At 32.5% G+C, this 22,500-nt stretch overlaps 1 protein-coding gene across 2 annotated transcripts in view; it reads right to left on the minus strand.

The window, feature by feature from the left end:
- The window catches only part of hs3st1l1 (heparan sulfate (glucosamine) 3-O-sulfotransferase 1-like1), a 135,528-nt gene that overhangs the window by 70,235 nt on the left and 42,793 nt on the right, over positions 1–22,500 (minus strand). Inside the window, exon 2 of one of the 2 annotated variants that reach the window (XM_073834805.1) lies at positions 3,878–4,002. The exons of the other annotated variant lie outside the window; for it this stretch is intronic. The gene's annotated coding sequence lies outside the window, so the exon portion shown is untranslated. The remainder of the gene's footprint in view (positions 1–3,877; positions 4,003–22,500) is intronic. 2 annotated transcript variants of the gene reach the window in all.

The raw sequence follows: 22,500 nt of genomic DNA on the forward strand, positions 1-22,500 counted from the left end.
CATAAAGTAAAAATAAACAAAATCAGGAAATTGTAAATAAAAACAGAAATAAATAACAAAAAATAAAAATGTAATTGCAGTAAATATAAAAAGATAAATAAAAGATCATTAATGAGGGTGATAAAAACATTGTTTGAAGTTGTAAATAAAACAAAAACAAATAACAAAAAACACAAAGTAAATTGGGGTTAACCATAAAAATTAATAAATTTATCAACCATAAGAATGATTTTTTAAAGTTGTAAATAAAACAAATAAATAACAGAAATATAATTAATATACTAATATAATATAATATAATATAATATAATATAATATACAAGACATAAACTTAATATACATATAAATAATATACATAAAGTAAAAATAAACAAAATCAGGAAGTTGTAAATAAATAAAAACAGAAATAAATAACAAAAAATAAAAATGTAATTAAAGTAAATAAACTACAAATCAGATCATTAATGAGGGTGATGATAAAAAGATTTTTAAAGCTGTAAATTAAACAGAAATAACAAAAAGTATAATTTAAGTAAATAAACTAAAAATCAGATCAATAATGAGTGATACATTTTTTTGAAGCTGTATAAATAACAAAAAATTAAAATATAATTCAAGTAAAAAAAGGTCTTTATTAATCAGGAAAATTTTTTTTTTTTTAAAGTTGTAAATAAATAAATAAAATGTATATTTTTATACATTTGTAGAAAATAAAAACAGAAATAAATAAAAAATATAATTTAAGTAAATAAAAATCAGATTAATAATGAGAGTGATAAAAAGATTTTTTGAAGTTGTAAATAAAACAGAAATAACTAAATAAAAATATAATTAAAGTAAATAAGCTAAAAATCAGATTATTAATATGATAATAAAAAGGTTTTCAAGTTGTAAAATAAAACTAAAATAAATAAATCATTAAAATATAATTAAAGTAAAAAAAGACTCTTTATTAACAATGAAAATGATTTTTTGAAGTTGTAAATAAATAAATTATATTTGTATACATTTGTTTCTGTTTTTAAGTAAATAAACAAAAAATCAGGAAGTTGTAAATAAATAAAAACAGAAATAAATAAAAATATAATTTAAGTAAATAAACTAAAAATCAGATCAATAATAAGTGATAATTTTTTTTGAAGTTGTATAAATAACAAAAAATAAAATATAATTCAAGTAAAAAAAGGGTCTTTATTAACCATGAAAATAATTTTTTTTGAAGTTGTAAATAATATATATATATATATATATATATATATATATATATATATATATATATATATACACAGTATATATTTATATATTTAAGTAAATAAACTTAAAATCAGATCAATAATGAGTGCTATTATTTTTTGAAGTTGTATAAACAACAAAAAATAAAAATATAATTCAAGTAAAAAAAGGGTCTTTATTAACCATGAAAATGATTTTTTTTTTGAAGTTGTAAATAATATATATATATATATATATATATATATATATATATATATATATATATATATATATATATATATATATATATATATATATACAGTATATATTTATATATTTAAGTAAATAAACTAAAAATCTGATCAATAATGAGTGCTATTATTTTTTGAAGTTGTATAAACAACAAAAAATTAAAAATATAATTCAAGTAAAAAAAGGGTCTTTATTAACCATGAAAATGATTTTTTGAAGTTGTAAATAAATAAAAACAGCCAAAAAATAAAATAAATAAACATATAAATATAAATATAAATATAAATATATATATACAGATCATTAATGAGGGTGATAATACATAGATTTAACCACAAAAGACAGACAAACGACTTACAGTTTACAACGGCACATCAAAAGTGCCAGATTTCAAGGGATCCTGGCAAATTAAGTCATAAGCGTGTGAAATATTGGCTCAGAGGACACAATTACACTTAAGCGAACACGCGGCGTTAGAGAAGGATGAATGCGTTTTGGAGCAGAGTCCCGCGAGACGCCATTGTTTGATATTGTGCACATCTTTGCAGCTGGGATCATACAGATACAGGCATTAATGTGTCACTAATCCAGTTTCCGCCGGCCGTGTTTGCTCAGGCGTCCCGCAAACCCACCTCTACTGGAGCGGGAGCCGTGCGCTCGTAAATATGTGCTTAGTAAACGCTACAGATAAGGCCGGGCAGAGACAGAGGCGTCTGCGAGGAGATGCCGACTGCCAGCTGATGGGACGGATCCATCACTAACGCTGGGAGGAGACGCTCTCAATTCATCAGTGCTGTAAACAAAGCACAACCTCTGAGGATAAAAAGACGGGATCTGTTCAATATTTGAGCTGTGAGCGAGTGTAGAGGAGCGGATGAAGTTTGTTACATCTGCCAGCGCTGACTCAACCTACACAACTCTATCTGCCATTGTTTTCATTAAAAAAAATTATATGCAATATTTAGTATTATTTCAAATTTATTGTTAAAACATTATTATATTGCATAAGATTTTTATAATATACAGAATAATTTTGTATAAAAATTAATCAATCAATTAAATAATTGTTTTAAATATTATTTTTGTATATTGCAGTTAATTGTTTACCATGATAATGATTATTCGAAGTATTTTAAGTAACAAAAATATAATTGTATAAAATATATTTAAACTATATCAAATAAAAAAGTGTTGTAAATAATACATATAATTATAATACATAATGGAAATGAATAAATACAAAAACAATATTGTAATATTTATAATTTAATTTTTTTGGTGTTTATTTACCATGAAAATATTCGAAGCTGTGAATAAAACAGAAAAAAAAAACATAATTATATAAAATACATTTAAACTAAATAAAGTAAAAATTGTTGTAAATTATGTATTATAAATGTATTATGGAAATAAATAAATATTTTTCAAATCATATTTTACAGACATTTATAATTACTTTTTTTTTGGTGTTTACTTACCATGAAAATTATTATTTGAAGTTGTGAATAAATACCAAAAATATAATTATATAAAATATATTTAAACTAAATAAAGTAAAAAAAATGTTGTAAATAATACATTCATTTGTAATACATAATACATGAAAATACATAAATGTTTTTCAAACAATATTTTACAGACATTTATAATTACTTTTTTGGGGGTGTTTATTTATCATGAAAAGGTTTTTCAAAGTTAATAAATATATCAAAAACAAAAATAATAATATTAATAATGAGGTATAAAATATTGTATTTTTTGTAATAATTTCTTAGGAAATAATTTCAAATTATAGTTTATATTATAAAAACAATAACAACAAATAATAATAATAGTAACAACAACAATAACAATGTGCCATTTTTATATATATATATGTTATTATTATTATTTGTAAATTAAATTATAAATATGTACACTTTTTTAAATCAATACAATTATTATTCATATTAAAAACAAAAATAATAATATTAATAATGAGGTATATATTGTATTGTTTTATATAACGTATTTGTAAAATTACTTTATTATAAACAAAACAAATAATAATAAAAATAACAATAATAATAATAATAATTTGTGCCCTTATATATTTTTTTTTATAAAAAAAAATAAAAAAAGAATTGCTGATAATTGTTAAAAAATAACAAAGTAACAGTAATCCTTTAAAGCTACTCAAACACAGGCTCCGATAATTATTATTTTAAACAAATGATCATCATCCAACACTTGACTTTATGCTGTCAGCATAAAATATAAAAGAGTAAATATGTTTGTTTGTGTGTGTGTGTGTGTGTGTGTGTGTGTGTGTGTGTGTGTGTGTGTGTGTGTGTGTGTGTGTGTGTGACAGCAAGCACTGTTTAGCAGGACACGTCCCGTCCCGAGAGAGCGAGGCATCAGAGCGGTAACTAACCTTCACGTGACTCACTGTAATTTTACGCTGCGAGTGAAGCAGATCTCAGCCAGCAGCTTATCTATAATGACGATCGGATGCTGCGCTTCTGCTTCCCGCTGGAGGTGATACTGAGGTTATGAAGACTGAGAGAGAGAGGGAAAGAGAGAGAGATGCTTTTAGAGAATAAAGTGAATTGAATTTTTACTTTTTTCTGAAGAAACTGTGCTGCAAAACTCAAAGTGTTAGAGTGCTGTTACTCGCCGTCTGTGCTTTTCTGAGAGGATTGTGGCATGTTGCTATGTGGTTCCTAGGGTATTGTGAATGGTTGCTGTGCTGTTTTGGGTGGTTGCCAGAGGAGGAGTGTAATGACATGATAGAAAAATCACAATACTGAACTCACAGTATGATACTATGTTACGACCCATTTAGGGACCAACATAAGAGCCATTCTAAAACAACAAAAACAACAGTGGCAAAGGCAAAAAGTTAAAAGTTTTGTTGTAAAAGTAAAAGAATATGACCAAAACAGAAAACAAAAGGAAATGCACTTGAACTTAAATCATAAATAAGGATTGGTGAGCTAACTAATTTAGACTACAACTTACTGAAGATTTCCCGAGAAAGAAATTAAACACAAAAGTCTTCCGGGTCAGCTCACTTACCTATGCTTTCTATGTACTCTGTTATAACTAAACAAACAATCACTCACCATCCTTAACAAAAGAAAATAAGGACAACAAAACCCAAAATCAAACACAAAACAGAGTTCCCAGGGCAAGCCGCCATTGAAGTGCCACCAGCAGCTCTTAAATAGGCAGAGGCTTCAGGTGTGTGTGCTAGTCTCCACCCCCATCCAATTAACAGCTGCACTCAGGAAAGAAACAATGAGAGAAAGAGCAGGGGCTCGTAACTTTCTATCATGAAATTCAAGCCAAAAATAAAAAAATGTTTTTATCGTAATTAGGGATGCTCCGATCGATCGGCCGGAGATCGGTATCGGCCGATAATCACATTTTATGACTCGATCGGTACTCACTAAATTGGCCGATCTCACAAACCGAATGGCAATTTGCAGACATGAATTAACTGGCACAGCAATTGCTGATGTGGAACTACTATGGCAAAGAAATCTGGCTTGCAGGAGCATTGTTCCAAACATCTAATACCACTAACCTGATTCGCCACTGAAGAACGTCTCTCAAAACTAGGGCTGTGCAATATGGACAAAATTAATCATATTGCGATTTTTTGAACGAATATTGCGATTTTATTTGCCTTTTCAAACAAGCTACATACATACATTCTAAATGTATTCAGTGCAAAGGAAGTGCATAACAAAACATTTCACAATGAAATAACATAGTATTAAGTTTAATAAACAAAACTGTAGTAAAATTGTCTTTAAAACAGACAATAAATAAATAAATAAAATTAGCCATGTTACTTTTTTCCCGGTACTTTAGCCTAGTTTGTGTAACAACGAAAACACTCATTTCAGTGGAAAAATAAGTCCAAAACTCTCTCTTTTTTTTTTTTTTTAATTTTGAGGGCTCTACAATCTTTAGATTTTTTTTTTTTTTTTGAAATTCTTGTGTTTTAATTTTTCCTGAAAATCAAAAAGCAATTTATTTATTTTTAATCAAATGAAAAATAAACCTTTTTAATTTTTGGCAAACAAACAGAGGTTTACTGTTAAAATCAATACATGGAAGAAAAAAAATTACATTCAGTTTAAAACGTTTAAATAATAATTGTAGTATTTTTTTCTACAATTAAGTGGTTAATCTTGCTGTAATATTTATTTTTTTATCAAATATATTGTTTTTTATTGTTTTATGTCAATTATTTATATAGGAATATATAAACACCTACATTATACTGTACAAAAGTAATACAAGACTAATATTGTTCTGTTTCATGTTTCATATTTTGACAGGTGGCCGTGAAGTTTCTGTGTGTACAGTTTGATATGATGCTAGTTTTCTCAAATGAAACTGTAAAAGTGACACTCACAGCAGTTTTGGAGATTGAGTTTATCTGTTCATGTGAGATGCAAATGACAAAAAATAGCGGGAGCTTCACGTGTGCTTCAGTATGAGTGTAGTAATAAAAAAAAAAAAAACGCGTCTCTGCCATTCATACATACAGAGGCAAACGAAACATGCAGGATTCATATCGAAACGGTCTTTTTGCATTTCAGTTTTCACAGACACTAGTCCATATCGCGATTTGAATTAAGTGACAGACCAACTTTTGATCCTTTCTCATAAGGCACGGCGCTTGCAAATGCTTGAACAATGGATACTTGTTCAGTCTGTTCGGACTGGCTTTGATGTGTGCTTTTGTTTGTTTCGATGGACTTTGTCAACATGCATTGATCATATTTGATGTTCTTTCCTCCCGCTCAGCTTCGTGCTCAGCTCTGATTGGTTAACATATTAAAATCCTGCGCACAAGAACGTATTCTGAATAAAAATCTAAATAAATTAATAGATAAAATCGCAGCCTTATGGGGTTTAGAAATCACACGTGCTTAAATCACGATTTTTTTGCGATTGCAATTAATTGCGCAGCCCTTCTCAAAACTGATCAAAACTTATCATCAGCACCACCGTCTCTACTAAAAGTGAAACTTTAAGTTCATTTTCTTCAGGAACAGCGTTGTTACCTCGCGTGTGAGAAATGTCACGTAGTTTTTAAGTTGTTAATCGTCAGAGCAGCACTAACAGCATTGGCGCGTAAGTTAATCCATTAGCAAGAGAACGGATGAAAATGCACACTGCAAATGGAGTTATGTGAACCTGGCTTTATATGTGTGCGCTTCGAGTGTGCATGAGCGCTTTAGGATGAGTGTGCGAGTGCTGAATAGTTAAACACTGGAGATAATTAAAAAAGAAATGCAATTTATAAACTTTAGCGACGATGCAACACTGCCTCTATTGTGCAAGTACACAATTCCTGTGTCAACTGTGTAGCGTGCAGCTAGCTTATAGTCAGACGCGATGTTGTGACTGCATGTCATTTGCGCACTTTGAAAGAGAAAGAGAGAAAGCGCGCTGTCTGTCATTCACTTGTGCCGTTTGTGAAATAACATCTCACATAAAGTTTTCAAATTACTTGGTAACACTTTACAATAAGGTTCATTAGTTAAACATTAGTTAATGTATTAACTAACATGAACTAACCATGAGCAATACATTAGTTACTGTTTTTACTAATCTTCATTAACGTTAGTTAACGGAAATACAGTTGTTCATTGTTTGTTCATGTTAGTTCACGCTGCATTAACTAATGTTAACAAGATTTTAATAATGTATTAGTAAATGTTGAAATTAACATTAACTAAGATTAATAAATGCTGTTTAAGTGCAGTTCATTATTAGTTCATGTTAACTAATGTGGTTAACTAATGTTAACTAATGAACCTTATTGTAAAGTGAACACAGAAATATGGATTGTTACTCACATTCAGCATTATAATTGTTTTACCCGAGCCGGACAGAGACAACGTGTGTGTGTCTGTACGAGAGAATGGCAGAAATAGAATATGTGCTTTCCCTACATAATAAAACGTAATTTTGTGGTTAAAACATGGAAATAATCTGACGTTTTTATCCTGTTGTTTACCGTATTTACCGTGGCTAGTGTCGTTGTGGGTTTCGGTTATTTTGCCGTTTTAGGCTGTAAAAAATTTTAAAATAACTGAAATTATGTGTGGCGAAGTGATATAGACATGTAATGCAGTCAAAAGCTGCCTGGAACTACGTTCGCCGTACGTTACCCTGAAAATAATTGCGCACCTTAGGTATAAACCCAATTTTAAAGACGTTAAAATTGTTCACTGTATAATGAGTGATTATTTATTACTCTGTTAAAACAATAGTTACATTACATTACATATGTTACATAATTACTATAAAAATGTAACAAAATATAACAAAAGCAACATCTGTAATACTTTATATGAAAAAAAGATGAATGTTGATCAGAGAGATTACATATCAGTTATATAAAGGTTAAAGCATCGGAATCTGCACTCAGGGTTCTTACACCTTTTCCAAAGTAAAATTCAAGCACTTTTCAAGCACATTCAAGGTGCATTTTCAAGATTTTCCAGCACTGTGGTAAATTACTTATTCACATACATGAGTTCTTAATTTTAAATCAGATGTTATTGTGCTATTAAAAAACAACTGTCTAGATTGCATATAACATTGCCCCATATTAATAGTCACCATTCAGTATACAAATTATATAATTTAAAATATATAATTAATATAATTTACTGAGTATCTGTAGTATTTTAAAAATAAAATTTAAAGGCTTTTTAAGACCTGCACAAATAAAAGTAATACTGTATGAGTGGAGTAGGGCAATGTCTATGGTAACACATTAATGACTGCTATAAAATGACTGTAAAAAAAAAAATATGATAAACTAAAATTCTAAAACTTGAAAACTTTCTAAAAATTGGAAGGATTTTCACAAATACATTTCACATTTCAGCCTAAAAGTACTAAAAGGTAGTCAAAAAGACACTATAAAATTAATAATACAATTTAACTGGCCCAAATGAAAAAAGACCATTTTTTAAACATTGAAAATATTTTTGATTGACATTTAGACTTCTATCTGATTTTCTATTCACAAATATCAAGGTATTTTTTTTTCCATTATTTACAGTGTATCTGCAGAATTTTTAAATATCAATTTAAGGCAATTTATGACCCTTTTTAAGAGCTACACAAGTAAAATGAACACCGTAGTGGGGTCGGACAATGTACAGTAACATTAAGCCATAAAATGACATGATTTATAATTCAGATTTTCACAAAAACAAAACATCTTATACAATGGCATTTCAGCCTTTATACCTTTAAAATGGATAAATCAAGTATAATTTATTTAAAACATAAATATTACCGTCTTAATTGTTTAGATTTTTAAAAAGCACATAACTTTTACATTTACAACTCTTATGTGTTTGCTGCATAAAAAAATGGGCCAATATTTGTAATAATCTTACTAAACAGCTGAATATTCGCAAATTCATTCCCTGTCACGAGGGGGCGCTTTAGGAGTGCTGAAATTCTACGGTTTCCTAGTAACGGCTGTACACAAATCAGCATTAACGCAGTTTTATCAGGCATGAAATGAAAATGCCAACGACACGTTTCTGAGGACAGTCGGTTCCCTTCAGATACATTCATATAAAGACATCCGTGCCGCGTTTTGACTTTGAAACGTGCAGTGTGTATGTTTATTCAGTATGACATCATTCCCATTTGAAGTTTTATCCAGCCCTATCGCGATTCTCGTATATCCGTCCCTAACTCTTAAACTTATAATTAAGCCTTTTCTTATACTATTTAATACATTTAAAACTTTTTATGGCCTTAACTTTGATACGGCTAAATTGATGAGTTTGTAATGACTAGCACGAGCCCTCTACTTTAAGATAGTCCGGTGAAACATTTTGGTAGCCCGACTGGAAAACACAGAATAGCCCCGGGACATCGGGCTGGCAATTTTGCGATCCCCAAATTCTCGTTTTAAACATAATTCTTATTTGTCGTTTTCAAGCCATCAAGGACTGATGCAACAACCTCCTGAAAACTGGCATGTTTTATCTACCGCTCTGTTCCATCAGAGGGCGCGCATCAAGAAAGACCGGCGGATCACACTACAGCCTCACGTGCACACTCGAGCGGAGCTGTTTTTTTTTCTTTTCTTTCTTTTACATATTATAAGCATAACAAAAAATAACTACTTAGTATGAAAGCGAATTAATATGAAACCGATGCAACTGCATATTCAAGCACTTTCAAGCACTTCATCCAAAATCCAAGCATTTTTCAAACCTTGAAAACACTACATTAAAATTCAAGCATTTTCAAGGAATTCAAGCACCCGTACGAACCCTGTGCACTGATATCGGCCGATCACCATGACATAAAATCGATACTCTGTATCGGCTGCAAAAATCCTGATCGGAGCATCCCTAATTGTAATGGTTACGGATCAGCAATCTCCACATAAAACTGATCGTGCAGACCAAACCATACGCTGCAGAGACTTGAAACTTTGAGGGATGGTAGTACTCAGACCACCGACAACGTTACCAAGGATCACCCCAATCAGCCTGACTGGGAATATGTTCGAAACCGCAGATTCATTCAAAAACAAGCAAACTACTGTCTTTACGAATGACTCACTGAACCACAGACTCACTCAGTTTGTCAAAATTGCAGATTTATTCAAAAATATGCAAATGACTCTTTCCGAATGACTCATTGAATCATAGACGCACTCGATTAGTTCAAAAACACAGATTCTTTCAGAAACAAGCAAATGACTCTTTACAAATGACTCACTGAATCAGACTCACTCTCAGTTCGTTCAAAACCACAGATTTATTAGGAAAGAAGCAAATAACATTGAATCATAGACTCACTCATCTCATTAAAAAAATGCAGATTCATTAAACAAGCAAATTACTGTCTTTAAGAACAACTCTGAGTCATAGACTCACTCAATTTGTTCAAAAAAGCAGATTCATTTAGAAACAAGCAAAAACAGTCTTTATGAATGATACACTAAATCATACCGACAAACTGCAGATTCTTTCAGAAACAAGCGAATGATTGTCTTTATGAATGACTCAATGAATTAGACTCACTTGATTAGTTCAAAAGCGCAGATTTATTCAAAAACAAGCAAATGACTGTCTTTTTGAATGATTCACTAAATCAGACTCACTGGATTTGTTCAAAACTGCAGATTCACTCAGAAACAAGCAAATTACTCTTTATGAACACTCACTGAATTATAGACTCACCAAATTAATTCATAACCACGGATTCATTTAAAACAGGCAAATTACTGTCTATATGAACGACTCACTCAATTCATACAAAACCACAAACATGCAAATGACTATGAACAAAATCAGAAACTAGCTCAACTTGTTCAGAACAGATTCATTCAAAAACATGCAAACGACTCGCTGAATCACATACTCCCTCGATTCATTCAAAAACAGGCAAATTACTGTCTATGTGAATGACTCACTGAATCATAACCTCACTCAATTCGTTCAAAACCGCAGATTCACTCAGAAACAAGCAAAATGACTGTCTTTATGAACAACTCACTGAGTCATAGACTCACTTAATTAGTTCAAAACTGCAGATTCTTTCAGAAACAAGCAAATGGCTGTCTTTATGAATGACTCACTGGATTATAGACTCACTCAGTTTGTCAAAACCACAGATTTATTCTTAAACAAGCAAATGACGGTCTTCATGAATGACTCACTGAATCATAGACTCACTCAATTCATTCAAAACTGCAGATTCATTCAGAAACAAATGACTCACTGAATCACTCAATTCAATTCAAAACCACTGATTCATGCAAAAAAAAGTCAAATTACTGTCTATATGAACGACTCACTGAATCATACTCACACAATTCGTTCAAAACCGCAGATTCACTCAATGAAAGAATGACTCACTGAATCATAGACTCAATAGACAATGAGATTCGTTCAAAACCGCAGATTTATTCGGAAACAATCAAATGACTGTCTTTATGAATGACTCACTGAAGATGAGCTCTAGAGACGGATCATCAATTAAGACCTCACCAACCTAGACGGCCATTGGCGCTACACCACGGGAACCTGATGAGTTCTCTACAATCTGACATTGTAACAAACTGCTGGTTTAGTCTGGCAAGAGGAGAACTGGTCCCGCGACTGAGCCTGGTTTCTCCCAAGGTTTTCATCTCCATTTCTGTCACCTGTGGAGTTTTGGTTCCTTGCCACTGTCGCCTCTGGCTTGCTTAGTTGGGGACACTTTCCAGCGATATCGTATACTGTTTGAACTGAACTGGATGATGATATTACTGAATTCATTGATGAAATGCCTTTAACTGAAAATTGATTATTTACAATAATGCGTTACTTACACACTATTGTGCTGTTTAAATACTGTGCAGTTGCTTTGACAAAATCTGTATTGTTAAAAGCGCTATATAAATAAAGGTGACTTGACTTGAATCATAGACTCAATAGACAGTGAGATTAGTTCAAAACAGCAGATTTATTCAGAAACAAGCAAATGGCTGTCTTTATGAATGACTCACTGAATCATAGACTCACTCAATTTGTTCAAAACCGCAGATTCACTCAAATGAATGAATGACTCACTGAATCATAGACTCTCACAATTCATTCAAAACCACAGATTCACTCAATAAATGAATGACTCACTGAATCATAGACTCTCACAATTCATTCAAAACCACAGATTCACTCAAATGAATGAATGACTCACTGAATCATAGACTCTCACAATTCATTCAAAACCGCAGATTCACTCAATGAATGAATGACTCACTGAATCATAGACTCAACAGACCGTGAGATTAGTTCAAAACAGCAGATTTATTCAGAAACAAGCAAATGACTGTCTTTATGAATGACTCACTGAATCATAGACTCACAAAATTCATTCAAAACTGCAGATTCACTCAATGAATGAACGACTCACTGAATCATAGACTCAATAGACAGTGAGATTCATTCAGAAAAAAGCAAATGACTCACTGAATCAGACTCAATTCAATTCAAAACCACTGATTCATTTAAAAAGTCAAATTACTATATGAACGACTCACTGAATCATACTCACAATTTGTTCAAAACCGCAGATTCACTCAATGAATGAATGACTCACTGAATCAGACTCAATAGACAGTGAGATTCATTCAAAACTGCAGATTTATTCGGCAAATAGCAAATAGCAAATGACTGTCTTTATGAATGACTCACTGAATCATAGACTCAATGAATTCGTTCAAAACCACAGATCTATTCAGAAACAAGCACATTACTAAAGCCGCAATTTATTCAGAAACAAGAAAATGACTGCATTTACAAATGACTCACTGAATCACAGACTCACTCAGTTCGTTCAAAACTGCAGATTGATTCAGAAGCAAATGACTCTTTACAAATGACTCGCTGAATCATAAACTCACTCAATTTGTTCAAAACTGCAGATCTATTCAGACACAAGCAAGCGAATCTCTTTATGAACGACTCACTGAATCAGATTCGCTCAGTTCGAAAAAAAATATTGAGTCTAAAATATTACAATATTAGCTTCTTGTTTAATGAACTATTTGATAAAATCAATATCACATTTTTGAGTTTTGCTGATATTGTAAGACCTTATGCACCCCATATATTGTCACATTTTATATGACAATCTCAAAACTATGTACAGTTACACACCTACTCCAGAACAATGCAATGTGGTTGCTAGGCCATTGACGGATAGTCACACTCTGCGTCTCTGATACTCTGGTCTCTATATGGCTCAAGTCACTCTTTCAATATAAGTCTATGGGATTTTTTCCACCTGTACTGATCACTTACACAGCAATAGTCCACATCTCCTCAACAAACCTCATGATTTGAGTATCCTGCATGTCTGTAGCACAAACTGTGTGGGATTAGTTACACACTGAAGTGTAATACTTACAGTAAGGGCTTTAAAAAATCCCTTCCCTCAGTATGAGCAACAGCCAGAGTGATGCAAACGGCGCTCATAAAGAACGCAATGAGAGCAGATGGAGAATATGAGAGAGGAGGAAAAGCACAAATGCTAAAGAAAGCAGAAAGAGTATGAGGAGGTGTGTCGAGTACAGTCTGCTGCTGCTGCTGCACATTTGCATAAATGCCTGGAAAGCATCGGCGGCGTCCCTTGACGAAAACAGATTTGAGAGCGTCAGGCCGCCGATCCTCACAGAGATGGAGCTCTCTCAGCAAAACACACCCACTCCAAAAACACACTCGCACAGCCTGCTGATGTCCACACGTGTCCTGCACTTTACATTCAAATCCATCATGGCGGCATCCAAATGACATTCAAATCCACAATGAAGTTTCTATTCACAACCAAATCGGAAGGAAACCATGAGTTCATTCATCATTAAATGAACGACTGAGATCATGAGCCTATGGCTGAATAGTATAAAAACATTACATTTTATAGCAAAAGACATTATGATGTCCATGTCAAAAGAAATTTACAAAAGTAATTTTATGACTATAGAAACATTAAATGTAAGTAAAGTGTCTACTTTTAAGGTTTCAAGTAAGTTTTTGGAGAGTAAAATGTTACAATTTGGTTGAAATAATGTAACATTGTCATTCAATGTAACAGTATTTATGTAAAAATTCAAACAACATGCTTATTCTGCTTGTACATATTAAAATATATAAAAGAATCAGGGAGCATATTAAATTGTGTTTTAAATGAGTAAAAATTCTTCCTGACAAATGGGCAAAACCTAGGATAGTGTCATTTTTTTTAAAATGTAGAATTACAACTAATTAGTATTTGAGGTGAAAGTAATTGGTCTTTTAAAATGTCATAAATTAATTTTTGTTAGGGATGCACCGAAATGAAAATATTTGGCCGAAACCGAAAACTGAAAAAGAGGAAACCCAGGCCGAAAACCGAAAAACCGAAACACCGAAAGAATTATGCCAATTATTAGTACCATTGCATTTATGGCTATGACTGTGTACTAATCTTACTAAAAACAAGGCATTGCAATTGCATAAATTAATTATTTATGTTTTAATTATTTATGTTTTAAACCACGGAGGTGAGTCAATGGATATCACACAAGCAACGCGAAAACTGTGCAATATGTTAAAGTGAAAGTAAAAACTGACAGTGCTTTCAATTCTCTCAGAGACAATGAGAGACGATTATACTTCATATGCTGATATTAATTTAGTCCCCTAATATTTTTCTTGTGCCCTGAACATGGTGGAAAAAAATAAAAAGAAACGTATTTTGTGTGTTAAATAAAGCTCTTAATTTTCATTGATGACTGCAGTGTTATTAGGGGTTAAGGAAGTCTTAATTATGATTTCAGGTGGTCTTAAATGTGGGTCTTTCTCAGATATACTGAATTACGTCCACACTGCAGATGTGCTGCTTCAGACAAGCACATGCAGGCCACAGTTTCTGTTTGCGTCAACATACTGTTTCAGCCGTGTTGTTTTGGTGATGAAAATCTTTCGGACGAAAATTTTGGTGGCCGAATATTCGGTGCATCCCTAATTTTTGTTGTACATATGCCTGACAAGATGGTTACCGAATTACATTTTAGTGGGTGTCTTCTGTAAAGTAGGGAAGAATGTATGATATTTATTTTTTGCTTAGAAAAACAAAAACAAAAATGCAATTAAATTAAACAGAAAATGTAAAAAATTTTTTTTTTGAAAAACAACAACAATATAAAGCGGTATTACACTTACTGTTTTTACGCTTAAACCCTTTATACATTATATATATATATTATATAAATATATTATACAAATAATACATAAATAAATATTGTCTTTATAATTTTAGCAAATATTATATTACTATACTTTAACACTTTGCTATTAGAATTAACATTTCTATTAGAATATATATTAGAAATTTCTATTCTATTTTATTAGAATTTCTACTAGAATTTCTATTAGAACACATTATATAGTTTTTTTTAAATTAAACATTTAATTAATTTGTAAACAAATAATTATTATACTTAACATTTCTATTTTATTAGAATTTCTACTAGAATTTCTATTAGAACACATTTATATTACAATAAAATTGTTAGTTTTTGTAATTATTATGGTTTAATTAAATAGGTTTTTAATTAGTAAACAATGTAATAGCATTTAAATAAAATGCATATATAAAATATTGTAAAAAAAATAATTTATATACAAATATAAATATATAGATATATATACACACAGACTCTCCTTTAAAAGTTTGGGGTCAGTACATTTTTATTGTTTCTTTTTTTTAAAGAAATTAATACTTTTATTCACCAAGGATGTATTAAGTTAATAACTAAAAGTTTATAATAAATAATTTACATAGTTATAAAATATTTATATTTCGAATAAACACTGTACTTTTTAAACTTGTTATTTATGAAAGAATCCTGAGAAAAAAGAAAAAAAAAGGAAAAAAAAAAATCACAGGTTCCAAAAAATATTTGGCAGCACAATATAATAAATCAGTTTATTAGAATGATTTCTGAAGGATCATGTCACACTTAAGACTGAAGTAACAGCTGATTAAAATTCAGCTTTTCATCACAGGAATAAATTCTATTTTAAAGTATGTTAAAATAAAAAACATTATTTTATATTGTAAAAACATTTTGAAATATTACAGTTTTTCTGTATTTTTAATCAAACAAATGCAGCCTTGATGAGCATAAGAAACTTCTTTAACGACTATAACAAGTCTTACTGACCCCAAACTTTTGAACAGTAGTGTTTAACAAATCCATTTTTAAAAAAATCAATAAATAAATTATTTTTCTTTATAATTACTTTTTTACTAAATATAATTATACTTTGACAAAGGTAAGGTTATAAAACAAAAAAAGGTATACTGTATATACACAGTATATTTCTTATTATAAAAAACAAAATACATTTATAAATAAAACCATCCATAAAACCAAATAAATGCACCAAATTAAGTAAAGTAGGTTCTGAACAGCAATACATGTTTTCTTAATCCATCATGTTTTTCTCAATACAGCCATGAAAAATAAGCAAAAAGGGGGTTAAAATGTCACGAGAATGCAAAACAACGCTTCATTATCTTTGTGCAAAACATAATTCTGTACTTCCCCGTGCTTTTAGAGAACAAAAATGAGTCAGACACGTTCTGGAGAGATTCAGGAGAGGTTCAGATCATTATCGCATTTACTAGAAGAGCAAAATCAAGCTCGGTCATTAACCCCCGAAAAACCCGCAGAAAGCTACCTACATCCCAAGCGCATCTCGACAGCAAAGCAGAGCGGAGCGTGAAGCACGAAATGGACCGTGCAGAAAGCGCCGATGGCTTTCCGACTTTCAAAAGGCGAAAAGAAAAGAGGCCTTATCACCATAACAAGGGCTTATCAGACAACAAACTTCTCTTCCCGTGACTTTCATCTGGCGCACTTGTTCCACTGATCTTATGAATAAATCATAAAGGCCGTACCCCCTTCGGCTCGGAGCGGCGCGCGCTGCCTCCCCGGCCCTGTAAAACACAGAGAAGTGTTTATGGGAGATAAGAGCCAGAGAGGTTGCCTTCCCAATAACGCTTTTTATCACTCCTTGTCCTCCCCGAGCATCGACTTTTACGGCGCACACCCACGGCAGCAGAATGGATAATTAGGGGAGTTTGTGGAGTCGACACCATCCCGGCCGTGATGCAGGAGCCACAACAAAGCCATCTGCTGAGGCGCGTTCCTTCGCCGTCATTCGGGGAGACATTAACGCTTAATACCTGCCGCTAAACGCCGCAGTTGTGTTAAATATAAATGAGAGCTTTCTGATGGGCTTGATTTCGTCCCGGCTGATGAGCTTTTCGTCGGGGATCGAGGCCTGGGAGCGGAAACGTAAAACCCGCCATCGATCTGCCAGAACGTATTGATCATTTCCTGTCAGACTCGAGACGATCGATGGACCGAATGATCTCAGGATAGTTTCTTTCTTGACCGCCGGACTTGAAAACAAAAGCGGCACCGACTCGACACACTAAAACTGACATGTTTGGCAGCACACAAACGCAACGTCTTCTGAGCTACAGGAAAACCGTGGGAACGTTTGTGTTAACTAAACTAAATCTGAAACTGTTTAAAATCGTTTTCTGTAATTCTGTAATAAAATGAAATAAAAATATTAGATGGGATAAATACAATAAAGAATAAAACACTTTTAGTTATTAAACAAAAACATGAAATAAAATGCTTATATAAATATTATAATAAAAAAATAAATAAATATATATATATATATATATATATATATATATATATTTATTTATTTTTTTATTATTTTTTTTTTAATATTAGCTTTTATTTATTTACTATTAGGATTAATGTTAGTGTTTTTCCCCACCTTAATGTAATGTTAGTATTAAAATGGATTTCATTTTATTTTATTTTATTTTATTTTATTTTATGTTTTCCTATCTAATAGATTACAGAAACAATTAAAAAAATTAAATATATATATATATATATATATATATATATATATATATATATATATATATATATTTTAAATACAAACTAAAAAATAATTAATTAAAATTAAATAAAAACATAAAAAAAAAAACTTTAAAACTTAAAATTAAAATAAAACCTTAAAATTAGAGATGTACCTTGGTGACTAACTGAAAGTAGTTTAGGTACTAAAATTACCAATATTGAAAATATAATATACTGGAAAATAAACAAAAACATACAAAATTAACAAAATAAACGAAAATTACAAATGCAAACAGCAAAATTTAACTAAAACTTAAAATTAAAATGAAACCTTGATTGGTAATAAACTGAAATAAGTTTAAGTACTGAAATTAGCAATACTAAAAATAGAAATAAAAAAAAAAATAAACAAAACAAATAAAAAGACAAAAGCACATAACAAAATGAAAAATAAATGCTGACTTGGTAACTAACTGAAGTTTAATATACTTAAGTACTTCATTTCCATAAAATAAAAAAATCTAATTAAATAAAGTAAAAAAATACTGAAAATTAAAATTAAAACTACATTTTAATTTCATTTAATTTATTATATGAATAACTTCATCTATTATATTATATGGGCTATTAAAGGCATAAAAATATTTTTTATATGAATATTTTTTAGTGTTATGCGAGTTAATTATCATGAAAACAGTGACAATAAAAAAAAAAAAAAACATTTTAATGGTCCTAAAAAAAAGAAGAAAAAAAAACACGCTTTGCCATCTTTGTGCAAAATATAATTTTCCGATTATTTCAGAAAACTAATTAAAAATAAAATGAAAATAAGATAAATATAAAAAAAACTAATTCAAAATATTATTAAGTCTGGAATCAAAACAAGTGTGCACTTTAAAAATGTCCATTATTGTAAACATAATTATTCTCATTTTTGAACCCTAAACACTCCTTTAAAAGTCCTAAAAAATCTTTAAAATCCAAAATCATGAAAATTACCACTGAGGACATTTCACAATTCTGCCGATTTGCTCATCATCTCAGACGTGACGGTAACCTGTCCTGCTTTTAATTAGCTGTGGAAACGATTTCCAACAATCACTAATAAGTCTACTGACACAGAAAGAAACACAGACAGAGACTGGAAGTGAACGGGGCGGAGAGGTGCTCATTAATTCCCGTTTTTTAGCGACGGTGGAAAGTCGCTGTCTCTGATTGAACAGACTGACCTCCAAAATCCAAACAGTGTAATCATGGCGCAAATTAGCGGCTGTGTTTCTGGGTCTTTTCTGATTGCAGCAGAGAGGACGCGTTTGAAGCCAGGCATCTGCTAGGAATGCACCACAATGACACTTTCTATCAAACTGCCAATAGCTGTATAATAGACAAACAAGCTCTTGTTATCTCGGAGCGCTTCAGACGTGGAGTGACTCATTGTGCCGCTCTATAGAGGCCCTTGGGTTCGGGGTGATGTACTGTTGCCGTCCTATTTGTTGTGCCCTTAAAGACGATGACATTTAGCTTTACTCATAGCTGCTTCCTCAAAAACATCTTCAGACGGACTCGTTTGTTTTTCTATTCTCAGTGATGACCTTTAAGAGTAGTGGGGGACTCAAACTCAGAGGTGAAGTATTGGTGTCATATCGGTAACCCACTACAAAACACATATTACTGCGTAACCAGCACCAGTAAAGTACTACAAACACTTCAATTGCAAAACACCTGTGTTTGTTTGAATGGAATTCAACACTATGCCAGTTACTAGGGGTGGCACGGTACATGAAAAACAACCGAACCGTTCGGTTCGCTTGTCTCGGTTCGGTGCGTGTGTGCGTCGCACGGTTCAACGGTTCAACGCATGCGCAATGTAGCCTCGTGAGTGTCCTTTACGCGCGAAATAAGAGGTGTGTGTAGACATAGAGACAGTAAAAGTGGAGTGCTGCAGGTTACGTCACGTGTAGAAATGGCAAGTGGGAGAGATAAGGAAGGCTGCCTGCAGTTGGAGGATGCGCCAGCTATGATACGCTGTTCATCCAACTTGGCTGTGCTTTCAATTTTATTAAAGGAAAGGATGAAGCTGATTGGTTGGTTCACGTCACATGGCCTGCGGTGAGCTTGCGGAATTTTGAAAAGTTGAGATGTTTTTATCTCGATGCGGCGCGGATGTGCCTGGAAAAAACGAGTGTGTCGCACCGCGTCGCTTCCATTACGAGCGCATACCACGCGTCTACATTTGAAATAACGAACTTGAGTGCGCAAAAGAGGCTTCATGTGAACGGCCCCTTAGCCAGGTCAGTTGCAGTGTTGTTTTTGACAACCATCTTAGATTTAGTCTTAGTCTTAGTCTTTTGGACTAAAATGCTTATTAGTTTTAGTCACATTTTAGTCACTTCTATATGTGATAGTTTTAGTCCAATTTTAGTCGACGAAAAGTCATAAAGGTTTTAGTCTAGTTTTAGTCAAAAAAAAGGGGGAAAAGTAGTCTTTTAACAAATTAATGTAGGTCAGTAAGTATTTTGCTGTTGGGTAGTGTCACTTAAAAGTTGTGGAAATAGCAGATCTATAGTTCAACACAATGTGAGCTTCCGGATCGACTATTTTCACCAATAATTACAATAATGAAGGAATGGTTTTAGACATAAGACATATATTTGAAATAATGTGCAAACTGCCGCCATCATGGTTAATCGTCTGTCTGTCTGAGTGACAACAATGTGACATGTTGAGCACGTTGTGCGCTGCACGCCAGGTGGTGGGCGTAACCAAACAAGGATAGAATGCTAAAACGGCTTGCCATAGCCTACTAGTATGGCAAAGAGTATTTAATGCTAAAACGGCTTGACATAGCGGCAGATACTTCTTGGGTTTTAATTGGCATGCACAATAAGCAGAAATGTCGTGGATTTTAAAGGAACCGTATGTAAGAAATTTACGTCAGTTAATTATAAAATGGCCCTAACATGTCACTAGACATTAAGAAATCATGTTCATTTCAAATACTTATATGACTGACAACAGTGGTCCGGCCAGGACATTGTCATTTAAAAGTGAGAGTTGCAGCCCTCAACTGATGTTATTGTTGTCATTTTGTGTTTTGGTCTGAGGCTCGACCCTCCAGCTATCTACCAATCACGAAGTCAGTAGAGTTTCATGATCCGGGTTGCCAGCTCTGTTACAGCTGCGGCTATACGAACGTGTCAGATAAAACATGTATAACGTTACGAAACCTAAAAGACCTCGTTATGAATCCGAAATACGTCGTGACAAAGTCGGAAATAAAACAAGGATTGGTATATGCCTTTGAAAGATGGAGACGGCTGAAAACGGAGAAGAATTTGAAGATAGACACCATCGTTGGTAATTTTCTCCTGGACAGGTAAGATTCATCTATGTTTGGCTAACTTTGCTTCAGTACACAGTGGATTTCCCACGGTCGGCCGTGCTAAATGCGTTCATAAAAAGCTTTATATCGCACCAATAGCAGGGTATGAAAACAATCTATGTTCCGACTGAAATGTGGTATTACAGTACATCTTTACGAAATATTTGGCTAATCGCCATCTGTAAATTTTTGCGATAGATAATTACTTCGCAAAACATCTCTTGTGAAGCATAAACATAATTAACAGAAGAAAAACAAATTTCTGTGTAGGACTCGTCACTTGCCATTGGAAGCTCCTTGTAGCAGCCTACTCCTGCAGCTTAGCTGGCAACCTCGAGTCAGGGGGTGAGCAGGAGGGGAAACACCGTTCTACAGTATTTTGAAAGTGATTGCAGTACCAGTTTTGGCCACAATCCTACATACGGTTCCTTTAAACGTCTGACGGACCACCCACTAACATTTTCGTCTATTCTCCTCTCGCCAACGAAAACTCACACACGTCTCGTCATGTTTTAGTCATCAACGAGCCATTTTTATCTCGTCATCGTCTCGTTATCGTCATGAAAAAAAGTTGCATCAACGAAATGATTTCGTCATCGTAACAACGAAAACAACACTGGTCAGTTGTGTGGGAACATTTTGGATTTCATGTTGCCTATGATGATGACGGGAATAAAAGAATAGATCGAACTGAGACTGTGTGCAAGCATTGTGGAAAATGCATATAATATGCTAACGGCAACACTTCTAATTTGTCAGTTCATCTGAGAAGACATCACGCCAGAGTGTTGGTAGACATGCAAGTTAATTCTTCAGTTCAATCTTTAAGTGCTAAAAAGGCACATAAATTCCTGTGGAGATACACATTGTCCTGTTTTTGCCAAATAAATGAAAAGCATGTCATCAATGTCTTCTCTATTGCTGTATCAAATCTCCCCTAGCTTTCCTCAGAGATGGTCTCAATAATGTGCTTAAAGTCAAGTCCAATTCAGTTTGTGAATTGGATGGAAAGAGATGACAGATGGATGGACAGATGGATGGAAAGATGGATGGAAAGATAGATGGAAAGACAGATGGAAATATGGATGGAAAGAGATGACAGATGGATGGAAAGACAGATGGAAAGATGGATGGATAAATGATGGGAAGATAGATGACGGATGGAAAGACAGATGGA

This window comes from Garra rufa, chromosome 2, assembly GCF_049309525.1.
Source record: "Garra rufa chromosome 2, GarRuf1.0, whole genome shotgun sequence".
Classification (NCBI taxonomy): domain Eukaryota; kingdom Metazoa; phylum Chordata; class Actinopteri; order Cypriniformes; family Cyprinidae; genus Garra; species Garra rufa.